This window comes from Equus asinus, chromosome 21 (assembly GCF_041296235.1).
Source record: "Equus asinus isolate D_3611 breed Donkey chromosome 21, EquAss-T2T_v2, whole genome shotgun sequence".
In the NCBI taxonomy this organism is placed as follows: domain Eukaryota; kingdom Metazoa; phylum Chordata; class Mammalia; order Perissodactyla; family Equidae; genus Equus; species Equus asinus.
Window position 1 is genome coordinate 52,205,005 of NC_091810.1, and position 4,920 is coordinate 52,209,924.

At 46.8% G+C, this 4,920-nt stretch overlaps 1 long non-coding RNA gene across 1 annotated transcript; it reads right to left on the reverse strand.

Annotated features, from left to right (window-relative positions):
• Positions 1–523: 523 nt before the first annotated feature.
• LOC139041354 (uncharacterized) lies at positions 524–4,220 on the reverse strand. Its single transcript, XR_011496350.1, has 3 exons — positions 4,006–4,220; positions 3,134–3,308; positions 524–2,278 (listed from the first exon to the last, which is right to left on the reverse strand). It is a non-coding gene; the product is annotated as an uncharacterized lncRNA (long non-coding RNA).
• Positions 4,221–4,920: the final 700 nt, after the last annotated feature.

Genomic DNA, 4,920 nt, shown 5'->3' on the forward strand with positions numbered 1-4,920 from the left:
ATAATATCCAACAAAATATTTGTATCTAAAATATAAAGTGCTCTCAAAACTCCAAAGCAAACAATCCAATTAGAAAATAGGCCAAGACATGAACAGACATGTCACTGAAGAGGACGTACAGATGGCAACTAAGCACATGCAGGGATGTTCAATATTATTAGCCATTAGGAAAATGCACATTAAAAGTACAATGAGATCTCACCACACATCCATTGGAAAGATCGAAATAAAAAATACAGATGGTCCCAGACTTATGGTGGTTCAACTTACAATCTTTCAGCTTTACGATGGTGCGAGAGCTATAGGCATTCAGTAGAAACCGTACTGAGAAGTTTGAATTTTGATCTTGTCCTGGGCTAGCTAGAGAGAGTACCATACTCCCTTGTGAGGCTGGGCAGTGGCAGCCGCCACAGCTCCCAGTCAGCCATGCGATCATGATAAACAACCAGTACGCTTACAACCATTCTGTACCCACACAGTCATTCTCTTTTTCACTTTCAGTACAGTACTGAGTAAACTGCATGAGATATTCAACACTTTATTATAAAATAGACTTTGTGTTAGATGATTTAGCCCAACTGTAGGCTAATGTAAGTGTCAGGAGCATGTGTAAGGTAGGTTAGGGTGAGCTATGATGTTTGGTAGGTTAGGTGTATTAAAGGCATTTTTTGGCTTACGATATTTTCAACTTCTGACGGGTTTATCGGGATGTAACCCCATCATAAGGAGAGGAAGATGTGTAGTGACAAAATCAAATGCTGGCAAGGATGGGAAGAAATTGGATCACTCATACGCTGCTGTTGGAATATAAAATAATACAGCCACTCTGGAAAAAGGGTATGGCAGTTTCTTATAAAACCAAAACACATGCTTACAATACAAGCCAGCAATCACATTCTTGGGCAATTTATCTCAAAATTGAAAAAATACTTTAAAGTTTTTTATTAAAATGTAACGTGCCTATGGTAAAATGCCTAAAGTACAGTAATGTTGAGTTTTTGCATGTAACCACCAGTCAGGACGTTGCCAGAAGCCCAAAATGTCGCCTAGTGCTTCTTCGCAGTCAGTACCCACAGAGGTGACTGCTATTTTATTTCTGTCACTGTAGAGTAGTTTTGACTCTTCTTGAATTCAGTATAAATGGAGTCATACAGTATGTAGCAATAGTAGGAGATTGTTCTTTTATATAGCTGTATAGTATTTCATCATATGAATATACCACAATTTACCCATTTTACTGTTGATAGGAATTTAAAATGTGCAGTTTGGGATATTATGAATAAAGTTACTAGTAACATTCCTGTACACATCTTTTGGGTTCATATGCTCTTCTTTCCCTTGGGTCTATAGCTTGAAGTAGAATTTCTGGGCCGTAGAGGAGGCATACATTTAGCTTCGCGTACTGCCACACGGTTTTCCAAGTGGCCGTGCCCACTCGTGCTTCCCCCAGCAGCGTGTGCAAGCTCTAGTTGCTCCCCGTGCTCACCAGCACTTGGTGTTGCCTGTTACTAGGGTTTCCTTCTTTTCTTCCTTCCTTCCTTTTCCACTTTAGTCATTCTGGTGGGAATGTGCTGCTATCTCATTGTGGTTTTTATTTGTGTTTCTCAAATGATTAATGATGTCGAGCACCTTTTCACCTATGTTTTGGTTATTTGGATATCTTCTTCTATGAAGTGCCTAATCAAGTCTTTTGCCTATATAAAAAAATGGATTGTTTGTTATTTTCATTTTGACTTCTAGGAGTTTTTTAAATCTGTTCTGTATGTAAGTCCTTTATCTAAGAGTTATCTCTGACCTGTTTCTGGCTATGGGCACTCCTGCTCACATCTACCCCGCTCCTGGCATCCTCCAGTCACATCTGATGGTGATTCTGTTTGCAAACACCTTGGGCTTACATTTTTGAATCGTGCTCCAGTCTCCAGCCATTCTCCAATACCGCCATCCATGTTTCCAACTTGCGCCACACTGCCCCTGGCCAAATTCTGGGCCCGCCACAGGATACAAAATGCCTCTCTCATTTATCCCTTCACTTCTAACCAAACTGAGGCAGGATGAAGAGGGAAAATGAATATATCAAGTAGCTGCATGATAATGTCTGTCACTCTGAATAAAAGATGTCAGACTCTACTCTCACTTGTGTTCACACACAGTAGCATCAACCTTAACCAGCAAGTCTTTTATATCAACCACCTCTTCTGCAAGCGGCTCAGTGTTGGGCGCTGTGGAAAATTTGCAAAGAAGGAATGCCCCTAGGTCCAGCTGTCGAGAAACTTACAATCTAGTTGGAGAGAAAAGATGTAATACAAGTTACATGATATAATAAAATAGTGCATGTTGGTATATAAACAAGTTCAAAATCAAAGAGTTTTAAAACCAGGCATGCAAGACCATAAGTGCTAATTTGGGCTGGAGCCAGACGGGAAGTTTTTAGAGCACTTCCTTGAGATATTCTCTCCTTCCTCTTTTCAGCACGGGGTGGGCAGGGGCATCTTGGACAGCTTTCCTTCACATAGGAGGCACTCAATGTGTATTTGGCAGTTTCACTGAGGTTTGGGATGAAGAAATAGATGGCTACATAGCCCCCATCAGCTGAAGGCCTAAGTGCCAGGCACATATGAAACCATATTCAATTCTTGCAACAATCCTGAGAAGGAAATATTATTATCCCTATTTTATAGGTGGGGAAACTGAGGCTCAGACAAATGGTAAAGAAAATCGCCCAAGGTCATGTGGCTGGCGTCTGATGGAGCCGTGATTCACACCCATGCTAGGGTGCTTGTTGCTTGCCAGGAGACAGTGCCATTGCCTGTTGCTCGGACAAAGGGAGGCCACAGTGTGCCTGGACACTCATGATGGCAGAGGCTAAAGCCCAGGCCCTGGGGTACCAGATCTATGAGGTGGCACCCAGAGAGAGAGAGGGGCCCTGGAGGCTTTTCCCCTGAGTTCTCTGCCAGCCTGGGCTGCCCTTCAAGAGGAAGCCTAAGGCTGCCTGATTGGTGGCTTCAGAAGACAAGGCAGCAGCAAGAGGGAGGCAAATTAGGTAAGAGAAAGTAATGCAGCCAGGCTGGCAGTCAGTGTCTCTCCCTGTAACGTCCCCAAATTATATGCCAGATCTCTCACCTGCTCAGCTTACCTGGAAGTTCATCTACCCCTATGAAACCTCTATCTCCCCACATCTGCCTTGTCTATCCAGAATGCCCCGGGCGTGCCACTCTCTGGGACGTGGGCAGTGGAGCCGTGGCTGCCGTGTTGGCGTGGATTGGTGGTGGGGGTGTGGCACCAGTCCTGCTTCTTCTTGTCTCACTGTTCTGAAACAGGAATTCAGACGTCAGCCCTTTGAGTTGGAGACTGCCAACCCCCATTCTCCCAGAGAGAGGGACAGCCCGGGAGGCCATGCCTCTCTGACTTTCTGGGCTACAGTCCAGACCTCAGGAGGAATCCTGAACATCATTCTCTGGAGGAAGCTTTTGCCAAGGCCCGAGAATGCCCTGGGGAGGACTGGGTCATGGCAGGTGCTGGCAGTCATGGCCGTTCGCACCTTGAGCTGTTGTCCTCTCTACTCCACGCACAACTCTGAGAGGGGCAGTCCACTGACCCTGTCTTAGTTCCCTGTGTGGTAATTTGTTTAGCGGTCAGACCCCCAGTGGGCCATACTGATAGAACTCCCTCCTTGAGCTTCTGGAAGAAGAACCAGAGCTCTTTGTTCCTTCTCCCAAGAGCAGGCCCTCTCCAGTGCTCTCTTTCACCAAGGCCACTGAAAACTAAAGCCCAGAGTAAGGAGGCCAAGTTTACCCACCCTGTGGAGGTCCCCCAGTGACCGTCTTTGTAAAGGCCTTTGTAGGGGCTCCAGGTCCCCTTTACAGAGACATCGTGAAACAGGCATGACTGGAAGTATCAGAAAGAGGAACGGTTGCTCAAAATGGGAATTACAGATGTGAAAGGAGCACTGTCTGGACAGCAGTGAAGAGGGAGGCGGAGGCACTGGAGCAGAAAGGGGGTGCTCACCGGGGGTGCCCTGGAGGAGGAAATCCCGGCAGAGCTAGGCACAGGATGGAAGAGGCTGGTCAGGGGCCCCAGAAGACGCACTCCTTCACGGACCCGCCCCTGCGCTGTCTTCAGTGACCCGGGGAAGTCTGGTCTGCAAGGGTGGCAGAATACAGGATTATCAGATGAAAACTTTGAACGTGTGTTTCGGTGACAGGCAAACTGCCAGTGGGGGCTTCGGGGAGAGTAAGCAGCCCAGATGAAGGCCAGAAAACAGAACAAAACAGCAACCCCGCCTTCCTCACTCTGCCAGCAAAAAAACCACAGAGGGAAAAGGAAGACAGTAACGAGACTAGAAAGTCCAGAAAAGGGAAGTATGAAGTGGGTGCAAGATGCCTCAAGCGAGGGCACACACCCGCAGGTTGAAGTTCTGTTTGTGTGACAGGAGCCAGAGCCCACCCAAGATGGCAGCGGGGCAGGGCCCACGGCTCGTGGCAGTCTTGTGTGTGGGCACACGGCCAACGCAAGGGGATTCCCCTGCTGTCAGGGAACTGGGCCCCAGCTGCTGTGCAAAGGGCAGGCTAAGTCAAAGCTACTCTGTGCCCGAACCAAAGGTTTGTGGAAACTCAGGTGCAAAATTTATGTTATCAGATCCCTTTGCCCTCAAGGATTTAAGATTAAAGCAATGCAGATATTGTCCCTGTACATTTTCGTGGTCAGTAGGTACCCTGGGGGGATGTGTGAGTAAATGCTTAACAATCCACTCTCCGGGAGGAAAAAACAAAAAAGGCACTGAAGTGTAGCATTTGCTTGTTCCCAGTTTCCGTAGTATAAAGATCCCCGTGGCTGAGCTCGAGCTGCCAACTTAATGTCACCAAAGGTAGAGCTGGAAGCCTGAGTGTCCTGCAGGATTTCCGTAACCATAGCAACGACGTT